This window comes from Pistacia vera, unplaced genomic scaffold, assembly GCF_008641045.1.
Source record: "Pistacia vera cultivar Batoury unplaced genomic scaffold, PisVer_v2 Contig133, whole genome shotgun sequence".
In the NCBI taxonomy this organism is placed as follows: Eukaryota; Viridiplantae; Streptophyta; class Magnoliopsida; order Sapindales; family Anacardiaceae; genus Pistacia; species Pistacia vera.
This window is the reverse complement of record NW_022195391.1, coordinates 637,070-650,467: the sequence shown is the minus strand read 5'-3', so window position 1 is coordinate 650,467 and position 13,398 is coordinate 637,070. Positions and strand designations below refer to the sequence as shown.

Sequence of the window (13,398 nt, the reverse complement as noted above, 5' to 3'; positions counted from 1 at the left end):
TTCTGTTGGCTTGAACTTCCTTTGGGTGTAATTGGAGATGAGCCAGCGTTTTCTTCATCTGGGCAGCATGAACAAGTTGAGGCAGGGAAGGATGAGGTCTACTGCCTTGAAGAAGCAATTGCTACACCAACTTCTGAGATTTTCAATGGGGCAGCACAAACAAATTGAGGCACGGAAGGATGAGGTCTTAATGGGACGTGGAGTTATGGCTTTCAGAATCCAATCTGTGGTTATTCTGCTTCAGGATGGCACTCCACAAGTATTATTCTAAGAAACTTGATTGCACTGTTGTTAGAATAATTATTTTCTTAAGTTGTTTTCCTCTTACGGGTCTGGGCAATCACTAAAGAAATGGAAACATGGCACTATCTAGTTAATGTGTAGGTCATTCGGCTGAATGACATCATATATTTGGTAAGATTTTGTCTAAAGCCCTGTTATCTATTCCTTCTTTTAAATGTTTATCTTGTTAATTTTTTGTTCTTGGCAGGAATGCTCAGCCATCAGAAAAAATGAAGGATGCATATGCGAAAGACCAGAAGATAATGATGTATGCAACTTCTCCTTTGTCTTCGTACATCGATTTACACATCTGCTTGCTGTTCTCCAAGTTCCAAGTTCTTATGACAAGCTTAGGTGCTGGGTCTTAAGGTATTTTTTCTTATTTTACTAAAAATAAAATTTACTTATTTTATTTATAATCTATTTTTAATCTCTACATAAATATAATATGATATGTTTTTGAAATGATTTATATTTAGAACTCTAAATGGCAGAAGCAAAGAATTCCCAAATTCCATAATAAAATTCATAACCCAATACTCCCACAGAATAAACCGATTTCATATAAAAAGAGTTTGTATGAAGAAACTTGTCATATCTCCTGTGATCGTGAGCTCTTACTGGCAATGATTAAAATAACTCTTTTGATCTAACTTAGTCTTAACGTTCGGTAAAAAATACTTACATTCAACATTTATATTTAATCAGTCAGCATGTTTTCGTAACTTAATGAATTATAATTGTTAACAAAAGCAGTTATATTTGTATCTGCACATGCCTACTGGTTTGTGAAACGAAATTTTGATGTACTCAAGCATTACAGCATTTGTCAAAAGAAAATTTGGAGTTAGAAGAAACCAACACCACTGTTCCCATTTAACAAATTTATCCCATCCACATCTTTCAGAATTTGTCAAAAGAAAATTTGGAGTGAGAAGAAACCAACACCACTGTTCCCATTTAACAAATTTATCCCATCCACATCTTTCATTTACATTTGAAAATCATCATGGTAGTTTTTGCCTTTTGAAATGACTGGAATAATTCTCCAAATTAGAAGTAATATTTTACTAATTAACTACTAAAATTATTTTTCTTTGTAAACAAGGGAAACAACTTTTTGCAAGCCAAAATTAGTTGCCCTGTTTCCATGGAGCATTGGCTTTAAAAGGCACTTGTTTTTATTACACATTTTTTAAATTAATTCGACGGCAATTAAAGTAATCTTTTACTCTGTTTCCATGGAATAATACAAGATCTCATCACTATTACCCTGTTTCCATTCCTTAATCTTCTAAATAAACAAACATATAAAAAAAATTCATCAAGATTTGCAATGAAACACCTGGTTAGTTTCTTCTTTTGTACCTTTGCAAGTGAAACAGCGGTGAAGATTGCTATGCTTGGATCATCGTTGGGAAAGAATACTTGAACAAGGATCTACCAAAGGACAATTGTACACTTGCCATTCAAACAGGGTTCGCTCAAATGAAGACAGACAAATTGGATGAGAAGAATCCGATTGAGAGAACATGATGGAAACATCTCCTAAAACTCACCCCTATAGCTAACAATAACAGCCAACAGCCAGTGATGCTCAGAACAACAAACAACCAGCAACAAAAATACCCAGGTAGTGATATACATATGTATTGATAATCAGCAAAAGAGATACAAAGATGAAAAATAGCCAAAACACAACCCAACAACAGCCAAAAGAAACAAATAAAACCAGAAAAGAGAAATAGAAATAATGTTGAGGGCCAATTCCTCCCTGATAAAGCTGAACTTCGAGGGTCAGCACCTCCAATTCTCAAAAATCCAAAATGATCTCCCTATCCCTCTCTCACGTCNAACAAAAGCATTTAGGTTTGTATCTGCACATACCTACTGGTTTTGTGAAACGAAATTTTGATGTACTCAATTACAGAATTTGTCAAAAGAAAATTTGGAGTGAGAAGAAACCAACACCACTGTTCCCATTTAACAAATTTATCCCATCCACATCTTTCAGAATTTGTCAAAAGAAAATTTGGAGTGAGAAGAAACCAACACCACTGTTCCCATTTAACAAATTTATCCCATCCACATCTTTCATTTACATTTGAAAATCATCATGGTAGTTTTTGCCTTTTGAAATGACTGGAATAATTCTCCAAATTAGAAGTAATATTTTACTAATTAACTACTAAAATTATTTTTCTTTGTAAACAAGGGAAACAACTTTTTGCAAGCCAAAATTAGGTGCCCTGTTTCCATGGAGCATTGGCTTTAAAAGGCACTTGTTTTTATTACTAATTTTTTAAATTAATTCGACGGCAATTAAAGTAATCTTTTACTCTGTTTCCATGGAATAATACAAGATCTCATCACTATTACCCTGTTTCCATAGATAAGCTACAAATAAACAATGCAGTCCTTAATCTTCTAAATAAACAAACATATAAAAAAAATTCATCAAGATTTGCAATGAAACACCTGGTTAGTTTCTTCTTTTGTACCTTTGCAAGTGAAACAGCGGTGAAGAAGCATTTTGATTGCTATGCTTGGATCATCGTTGGGAAAGAATACTTGAACAAGGATCTACCAAGGACAATTGTACGTGAACTTGCCATTCACCTCTATAGCTAACAATAACAGCCAACAGCCAGTGAAACTCAGAACAACAAACAACCAGCAACAAAAATACCCAGGTAATGATATATATATGTATTGATAATCAGCAAAAGAGATACAAAGGTGAAAAATAGCCAAAACACAACCCAACAACAGCCAAAAGAAACAAATAAAACCAGAAAAGAGAAAAAAAATGTTTACAAAACCTGTCACATTAACAGGACGCGGAGATATGCCTTTCAAAATCCAAGGCTATCTCTGGTTATTCTGCTTCTGGATGGCACTCCACAGGTATTTAATTATTTCATTTTCAGTCATTGACTTTGTATTTATGTTTCTTGTTTTTTGCTGTTTATTTGACAGTTCTATTTCTTGTACGCTCCATGCGAGGACCAAAAGATAATGATGTATGCAACTTCTACTAGATGCTTTAATTTAGTTCAATTTTGACTTTTGTATCTCTGGAACCTTCCTGGCTTGGGATGATAATCATAAGTTGTACTATTGTTTGTGTTTTTCAAGTTTTGCATGATGTATTGCTCACCTCCTGTCTTCGTATATTTGCAGCAGGGCAGACTATGTAAAGTACTGATCGTCAGAGGAAAAAGATGAAGCCGCCGGGTTTAAGATTATACTGCTCTTTCTTCTCATCAGATTTTTAAGGAATAACTTATGTTCGGAAATTACATTCCAATTTCATTGGAGATGGGGAGACTGCAACCACTATTGTTCTGGATCAGACGGGCCCAAGCTAGGAGAAAGATGGCGAATCAAAGCTAAACTCCAGATTGCACAGGGCCAAATAAAAAATGCCATAGAAATATTTACACATCTGCTTGCTGTTCTCAAAGTTATTATGACAAGCTCAGAAGAATTGTCATTAGGTATATTATGAATTTTATATGTATATATGGTCTGTAATTCGGGGGCATGTTACCATATATGAGATTGCATTTAGCTGACAGCTCACGTCACTATCCTCAGAAGTTTAATTGGACAATTGTTTGATTAATTATTTTCTTCATTTGTTTTCTTCTCACAGAAAAGGGCAATCACGATAGGAGTATAGAAATGGAAACATGGGACTATCTAATGAATGTATAGACCTGGTCTGAGTAAGTGAAAGCTGCGAATGAACTCTAAATATGCGACTAGAAGAGAAGGTTGTGAATGCAGCGGTTGTTACTATTAAGGTTTTCAAGGCAGAGATAGAATATAAAAATGGTGTAAACCCTGAGCTTGTGCAGTTTGTTGAATTGTCATCATTGAAGAGAAGACCTAGGAAAGGGGAGAACGAGATTGAAGATGGTGAAATGGAATCGCACATGTTATCAGGCCAAATTTTATTCACTGATGATGATTACATGATGGCCACTGAAGTTGAAGTTGACGACAAGATGGTGGCCTGCTAAGGCCAGAAATAAATCTGTTGGCTTAGCTTCCTCTTGGTGAAACTAAAGATAAGCTTGTTGTTCAGCTTTTAAAGAACCAGAAGCAAAGCTGTTGGGTGAACTTCCTCTGGGTTTAATTGGCGATTAGTTAGTTGTTTTAGCATTTGAAGAACCAGAAGCAATTATGTTGGCTTGAACTTCCTTTGGGTGTAATTGGAGATGAGCCAATGCTTTCTTATTTGGGCAGCATGAACAACTTGAGGCAGGGAACGATGAGGTCTTATGCCTTGAAGAAGAAATTGATTTTCATTGGGGCAGCACGAACAAATTGAGGCAGGGAAGGATGAGGTCTTAATGGGACGTGGAGTTATGGCTTTCAAAATCCAAGGCTATCTATCGTTATTCTGCTTCTGGATGGCACTCCACAAGTGTTATTCTGAGAAACTCGATTGCACTGTTTTAGATTAATTATTTTCTGAAGTTGTTTTCCTCTTACGGGTCTGGGCAATCACTAAAGAAATGGAAACATGACACTATCTAGCTAATTTGGACAAGTTCTAAGGAGGAGAAGGCTGTGAATGAAGTCCGAATATGCCTGTGGAAGAGAAGGCTGCGAATGGAGAGGTTAATGCTTTTCAAGGATTGAAGAAAGAGAGAAGAGAAACAATGTTTACACCCTGAGCTGGAGCATGCTTTTATGTTCTTGACAGGAATGCTTAACCATCAGAAAAAAAATGAAGGATGCATATGCGAAAGACCAAAAGATAATGATGTATGCAACTTCTTCTCTGTATTCGTACATCCATTTACACATCTGCTTGCTGTTCTCGAAGTTTCAAGTTCTTATGACAAACGTAGGTGCTGGGAAGAATCAGTCTTAAGGTATTTTTTCTTATTTTACTAAAAAAAAAATTACTTTATTTTTTATTTTTTATAATCTATTGTTAATCTCTGCATAAATATAATATGGATATTTTTTGAAATAATTTATATTTGAAACTTTGAATGACAGAAGCAAGAACAATAATGCTATGCTTACTCATGAGTTTATTATCCTATTCACTACTTTTGTTATATATAGTACCCATACTATTCGTATGGTACTCGTACTATGTGTTATATTTACAAATGATAGTAAGATCGTTAGTAAGATACGTGAGTAAGCATGATACTTATGTAAGACTTGATGTGGCCACATACCACAATTATGCAATTCAAGGTGGTTTAAAAGAGTTATTAACTGCCTCATTTGATCCTTGATGGGAGGTTAAAAGGCAGTTGATGGGAGTTACTTGGTCCCTAGCCTAGCCATATATAAAGATATATTTTCTCCATCAAAGATATATCACGAAAATACAAAAGAAAGAAAAAAAAGATTTGGAGGCATAGGCTAGAAGACATCTCTCAAATATTCACTCACAAATCATTCAATACACTTGAACAATATGGCTGGAGATAAGTGATTAAATTTCGCATTATATTACATACGTGGTATTCTACAACCCGTATTATGCGTTATATTTACAAAGGATAGTAAGATGGTTAATAAGATACGTGAGTAAGCATAGTATTACTTGAAGCAAGAATTCCCAAATTCCATAATAAATTCGTAACCCAATACTCCCTTAGCATAAACCGATTACGTATAAAAAGAGTTTGTATGAAGAAACTTGTCATATCTCCTGTGATCAATATGAGCTGTTACTGGCTCAATGATTAAAATAGCTCTTTTGATCTAACTTTGTCTTAAAGAAATATTCTTCTGGTAACACCAGCGTTGGGTAAAAGAGATTTACATTCAACATTTATATATAATCAGTCTAATTTCGATCATTTTCCCTTCTCTTTTGTCACCTCCTCTTCTCTTTCTTCTTAAGCATCTTCATATCTTCTTCTTCGTCTTATTTTTTTCTCTCTTTCTCTCCATTCTCTTCTCTCTTCTTCTGCATCTTCAGATCTTCTCCTTCATCTTTTTTTTTTCTTTCACTTTTTAAGCTCAAATCGAATCGAAGATGAATAAAGGTGGAAGAGAAGATTAATGAAGTTGGATTAAAAGCCAAAGAAACAAATCAAGATTAAAGAAACAAAGGCTGAAGCAAAAAAGCTAGGGATTTTGCCTTTTAAAACAATCACATTTGTTGGACCAAATTTCCATCTGATCCGGTTGGACCGACGGTCTAATACTATTTTGCCGGTCCAAAAGCAGTCAGAAACAGTTTAAATCAAAATATCGAGTTTCAATTCGTAATGAACCGAAATTATTGACGAAACTTGATTGGACTGGCCAATTCGGTTCGGGTTCATAACATTGTACTTTAGCACTAGAGTGCAGCCAATCAAGCTCTAGAGTGGTTTTCCTTAGCTTTTAAAGTAAAGGGGATAAAAATGAAAAGAAATTAGATGATGGACTTAATTACTAAACCAATTAAGAGATTAGATTTCAATTTGATCCCTTTAAAAAGAGATTTTTATTAATTGTTTCTGTAAATAAAACAAATTGGAACTCAAAACATTTATGCATTTACATTAGTCAAGATATGTTATCAGACTTATGCATATAATGGAATAACTCTCCAAATTAATTAGAAGTAACATTTTACTAATTAGCTACTAAATTATTTTTCTTTGTAAACAAGGGAAACAACTTTTGGCTTTAAGGCACTTGTTTTTATTAATATGCTTAAAGATGGACATTGAAAACTAAATGATATGTTATCTACTTCTAATATTATCAATAATCACTCCTTTCTTTAAATCAATTCGACGGCAATTAAAGGAATCTTTTACCCTGTTTCCATGGAATAATACAAGATCTCATCACTATTACCCTGTTTCCATTAATAAGCTACAAATAAACAATGAAGCCCTTAATCTTCTAAATAAACAAACATATAAAAAAAAAGTTCATCAAGATTTGCATGTGAAACACCTGGTTAGTTTCTTCTTTTTGTACTTTTGCAAGTGAAACAGCGGTCAAGAAGTATTTTTTGATTGCGATGCTTGGATCATCGTTGGGAAAGAATACTGGAACAAAGATCTACCAAGGACAATTATACATGAACTTGTTCAACAGGGTTCACTCAAATGAAGACAGGCAAATTGGATAAGAAGAATCTGATCATGACTCTGAGAGAACAGTTGTAGGACAAGTGTTACATTATTGAGCTCAGTCAGGTATGATCAACTTCAGCTTTATTCCAGTTTCGATGTAACTTCAAAATTAAGTCAACTGCAAGAAACCAGAAAAGTGAAGGAATTAGATAGCGTTTGGAATCAAAGAAAACAATCACACAAACAAGTAGCGAACTAATAAAAAGAAAAAGCACAAGCCCAAATCCGCAATACGTCAATCAATATTATTGCAATATTTTATCACCCCTCGTCACAGTGATTGTATTTGCTAATAGATTGCTATATCAATCATATAAGATAATAATGTGTTTACCCCCGTGCGTCACCCCTTATAGGTGAAACCCTTATTGTTGAAGTGGTTGTTAACTCCAACAAAAAGGTCTCGTTTCAGAGAACCATTCTCGCAAAACTTGATTATGCAACTTGTCGAGGTGGGCATTGCTTGCACTGATAATTGATCTCCTTCTGCTTCTCCAAGTCTGTGGCATAGTCCGTCATTTGTAACTCTCTCCAAAAATTTTGCATTCCTAACCATAGTGGTTCAGAAACAAATCATAAAAATATATAATAAATTAAAAAATTCTGATTTTTTGGTTCTGCCCTCTGAGGATGTAATAAATAAATAAACAATTTGAAACACAGAAAGATCAAGCTCGTGAAACTTATGACATGTATGAATTTCTGGAAAGAGTTGGGCAATCATTTTGAGGGAGATGCAGAACCTTGTATGAATTTCAGAGAAAGATCAGGCTCGTGAAACCTTGTGGTCCTTGTGAAGGTTTTTCTAAAAAGACTAATCTCATTATGCCACAAATGTATGAATTTCTCACGATCAATGATACTTTCTGATACCTTTGCTTTAATCAATCACCAAACTGAAATTTACACAGAAGTCATAGTGAATTGGAGTTAACTGGATCTTTGCTCACCATTGAATCTTTTGGTCCAGTGGAATCTGTTGTGTTGTATTCCATTACAGTTGAAGTAAGATTTCCTGAAATGAAAACAGGGGATTGAAAGAGTTGTGGACAATTAAATGTACAAGCTAATATAAGACGGGATGAACCAATCTTTGATACCTCATCTTCAAATAAATTTTGCATGCTGTAGTTTCCTATTGCCCACTTCTCACATACCATACAAAATGAAGTGAAATGAAACAATAGAGAAGTGCTATTAGTTTATTTCCTTGTGTAATATGTAAAATACATTTGATTTGCTCATGTTAGTGTATTAATGGTTGCTTAATTTTCTGTCTTGGGATTTTTCTTTCAATAGAAGTTTATTGGTGGCTACTTAATTGTTTTATGTTATGAGTTTTGCCTATTTCATTTTCTTTTGTTGGTTTTAAAGATATTTTTGTTTCTAAATCGGATTGTACATTGTTAAAATCAAGAGGTGTCATTTTCTCAGGCAGTAAATGCCCATTTCTAATGGTAATATTATGAGACTTTTGAACCACAAAATTATGCAAACTTGTATGAAGAAACTTTGTCATATCTCTGAGATCATGAGCTGTTACTCACTCAAATGATTAAAATACATCTTCTAATCTAAATTTTGTCTTTAAAAAAAAAAAAAAAAAAAAAATATTCTTCTGCAATAAAAGGTCTGACCGAAAGGCATTATAGAATACTATCCTTTGCACTAAATGTAATGGATTCATGGGGAGATCAGCAATTTCATGCACAGAAACCAAAACTTCAAGCCCAGAAAGTTTGTATGAAATTCAGATTGGGGATTTATCCCATAATTAGAGAATAAATGAATAAGATATTTCCCACATCCATGCTCTGATCATCTGGAAAGTTAATTTACTACTGCAAAAATTTAGAGGCATCTACCTCACACATTGCCTTATAAAATAGTCGATTTGCACATTCCACTTGACCTATAACACCTGGAAAAAACCAAATCATGACAACTGAAATCAGAAAATTAAAAAACATGCGGTAAAGGAAGTTAAGATTGATCCTTACAATATAATGATAGGCAACGAGAAATATTTTCGGATCGAGTAGATCTCACTTTTCTTCATCAATGTCTTCTTGCTTGTGAATTGACATTTCGTCACCCAGCCAGTGAATTTGTGACACATTTGAAATTTGAAATTTGCTCTGATGTAAAAATCTGAGATAAGTTAATAATACTTCCCGGTGAAGGTTGAGGACTGATTACCAACGATCAAACTTAGGAATGAAAATTGCAATATGGAAAAGTAAAATTGACTGACTGATACACTTGTTTCTGAGATAAATAGAGCTCATTCATCCTCCTCTGGTCATAGATGAATCGGGAATCTACTTCGACCAAAGGCATGTTTGCTATCTTAGACCATTCTCGTCTTTATCTCTCTTGCCTTGTTTTTCAGCAAAGGACAATCTCGAATTTGTAATTGCACAAGTGAAGTGGCAGGCCATCCTCTGGAAAAGATGTAAGCTTTGGGCAACTATAATACGCAACGTTTTAAGAGAGGTTAGGTCACGAAAACCTTGGAAGATAAGTATTTCAATTTAGGAATTCTGAAATGTGCGATCAGTTAGAGACGTGGGCAACGTCATTCCTTCATCTCTGGAAAAGACATGCGATCTGGACATTCTGTATCCAAAGGTTTGCAAGGCAGGTGAACTTGTGCAATCCCACCCCCTAGAGGCTTATAGATTTCGTGTTACCACCAATTCCCAGAATTCTTAGGCTGGTAGGGAAACCTTCTTTGGAAACGATTTGATACTTGACAACCAATTGATATCCTGGAGACAGCTGAGATTGTGTATACCGTCGGGCAGGGCTTTAAGCGCCTCACAGTCAATCAAAAACAAATAAACTGGTATGGGAAGCCTCCTTCGGGAAGGAAACAAGGTTGAAGACGCTACGTTTTGATAAAGACGGTTAAGATTGCACAGGCCCTCTGGTAACGAATGAGAGTTCACATTCAGAGATAATTGCTCGAATAGACAGTTTACTGTCGAACCTTCTGCTATCGACTAGCTTTGAGCAATTCGAATTAAGCTGTGTGAGTGCCATGGGTAATGGCCTCTTGGTGATATGCATGTTAGAGATGGACATTGTTCGATACACAAGTCCTCAAGAAGAGATGTAGAGGCACTACAGTTATCTTCTGCATCACCAACAAAAACTGCAATTTCTCACAACTTTTATTGAAGCTGTTTTAGAGATGGAGTAGTGACCTTTGACAAGATGCAAGTGAATGACAACCTTCAATTTGCAGCCTTTCAAGAGAAGCATTTTCATGCTTCATTCCCTCAGGTAAGGATGTTAACGCAAGCAATTTGTAATCTCAAGTTCACTTAGACTCGGCAAAAAAACGTCCTCTAGAAAAGAAACAAGAGTGGGCTATCCTGATACATAGTGTTTTGAGGGAGCTGCGCTATGCAACCCTTGTGAAGGTTCTCAAGAGAAGTCTCAGTCTGCACACAAATACATGAGTTTCTCGCAATCAGTGATACTTAGCGTTCAACTTTCTGGGACCCTTGCTTAACCAATTACCAAACTCTGAAACTTGTCCTGAAGTCATAGGGTTCTGTGGATTGACATCAACTGGATTACTGCTCACAATCTCTTTGCTGCCATCTATGTCTAAGTTGCTCTGCACTGGAGACTGGGCACAAAACCACCAATTGCGGGCATTCACGAATTACTAGTTCTTTCAATGAAGGAAGATTGCTAGGTAATTTCCAATGAGATTGGGGCATTCAGAATGAAAGGTTGCTGAGGTGAGGCAAAATTCCATCATGATCACTTTCATCGATAGGCACCCAATGCTTCCATTCTGGCAAATCTTCAAAACAAAGAGTCTCTAGTGACTGAAAGGCTTTGAGGAGCTCTCTCCATAAATTTCAGAACCGATACTTCTTATTTTCTGTCATCCCTTGATGGTGAGATCTTTAAGTGAGCTTAATTTTTCAAGAGAAGGTAGAGAAGTACATTTGGCACAGTTCTCCAATTTAAAACAACATGTTGGATAACGATGAATCTCTAATCCAAGATGGAAATCTCTTCCCACAGAGCCTTTGATGGTCAACTTTTTTATATTTATGTGGTGCGAAGCATATTAAGTACATTTTCCTCTTCAATCTCATTTGTGAGTTATCAATTGAGAGCTCCATTCTAATGACAATACTTCTAAGCCTTCTTATACATTAATAAGGCCTCTCCGATGTCCTTAAATTGGCCACATCTCTAATCCTGAAATGCAAAGCTTTCCGTGAAGAAACTTCAATCTTTCAAATCTTCAAACTAGATCCAAAATTTTGCCCACAAAAAATTTGATAAAGTTTGCAGAATCTCAATTCTCTCATTCCCTGTGGCATATTTTAGATTTGACCTCCATATCAAGATGGCGTAGATTGATCGATGTCTCATTCTCTCTGGCAACTTCTTGAGACGAGGACAATCTTTTATAACAAACATTGCAGGTGAACAGAGAATTGTTGATTCAGGCAAAGTTTTGATCATACTGCCGGAAAGATTGAGGTACCCAAGTGTTTCATATCTCCAATTGAATTAGGAATCTCCACGTATAATATCTTTTAGGATAACACTTAATTTTTTCAGCTTAACAGCAAAACAGGGAGCACCAGATTTGTTTATATAATGATCATCACCATCATCATTTGACAGAATTGGTAGGAATGTTCTTACGTGCTTAAGTTCATGGAAAACCTCAAATTTGTTTTTACCATCAAAACAGTAGAAGTATAAGAAGAATGACGTACCCTTTCAAAGCTTTTCAGTTGCTTATTTGTCTTCGTTCCATCTTCCAACCTTAAACTTGTTTTCCGGAAACCCATTGAGCCATATCGCTCACAAGGTCATGCATTTTAAATTTAGAATTATCACTATCTGATTGTGGAAAAGGGATCTCGCAACTAGATCACGAAAAGAATCCCTCCTATGTCTTCCAATTGTTTGTATCTTTTGATTCTTGAACAAGACCTTCTGCCATCCACAAAAAGACAAGTTCTTCCTCTTAAATTCATAATCTTCCGGTAGAAACAGAGCAGTATGCAAAACATCTCTTTAATGTGAAGAAAGGTGGTGGTAGCTTAATTTCAACACCGGCAGTATCTCACTGTTATTTGGTAAACCAAATTTCGCTGTTCAATATATTCTCCCCATCATCTTCTCTCTTGTCAATTGTAGAAGGCTACCAAGAGTCCTTGCTGCCAAAGGCAAACCTCCACACTTGTGAACAACTTTCTCACGAAACGATTCCAACTTTGACATGCATTAATATTCTCCCCATAAATGCAAGCTTCACAAACACAGACCAGCATTCATGTCTGAAAAAGTTTCAAGCTATTATATTCACCAGGTGTCGTTCTTGCTGCAACTTTTCATCACGTGTAGAACAATGATCTTACTTCCAGATGCTCCGGCCATAAAGGGAGATTTTAAGGTTTCCAAAAATGATAATCACTGCTCCAGACATCATCAATACAAGCAAGAACTTTTATCCGCTATTTCCCTTTTTAGTGGAGCTGCACTTGATTCAAATCCTTCAAATTGCAGGGTGAGAGAGTGATAGATCCGATAATCGCTTTTGAGATTCTCAAAATATCAGGGTCATTGGAGACACAAACCCATGCTTTTGCGTCGAACTTAAAAATTCCATTGCCTGTCATTGTACACAAGTCGAGCAAGAGTTGTTTTGCCGGCTCTCCCATGCCAACAATGGGTATAACAAAAAAATTATTGTCATTGATTCACAAGTAGACAATCATTGGATTTTTTGCTTATCTTCATCTCTACCATAAACAGCGGTTCAGTTGGCAAACATGTGGTGGGTGAAGTGTTTGCCATTCAGAAGTGTGACCCCAGCAATCTTCTCCAATCCAAGATCAATTCTTTGTTACATAGATCGTCATCGGCGAGTGATTTCTTTCATCTTGGACCCCATGCTAACATTGAACTTAATAGCACTTGGGCTCCAAGTATGGAAGTAAGCAGGGATGAG

The 13,398-nt window shown here is 35.7% G+C and overlaps 2 long non-coding RNA genes across 3 annotated transcripts; one reads left to right on the top strand and one right to left on the bottom strand.

Moving 5' to 3' along the window:
* Positions 1-387: 387 nt before the first annotated feature.
* Positions 388-3,976, top strand: LOC116122249. Its single transcript, XR_004126862.1, has 3 exons — positions 388-414; positions 491-651; positions 3,941-3,976. It is a non-coding gene; the product is annotated as an uncharacterized LOC116122249 (long non-coding RNA).
* Positions 3,977-7,524: 3,548 nt separating this feature from the next.
* On the bottom strand, positions 7,525-9,322 carry LOC116122252. 2 transcript variants are annotated; one of them, XR_004126865.1, is made up of 3 exons: positions 9,266-9,322; positions 8,351-8,415; positions 7,525-7,948 (listed from the first exon to the last, which is right to left on the bottom strand). It is a non-coding gene; the product is annotated as an uncharacterized LOC116122252 (long non-coding RNA). The 2 variants fall into 2 exon arrangements; XR_004126864.1 differs by having other exon boundaries at positions 8,274-8,415; positions 9,266-9,317.
* Between the last annotated feature and the right edge of the window lie 4,076 nt (positions 9,323-13,398).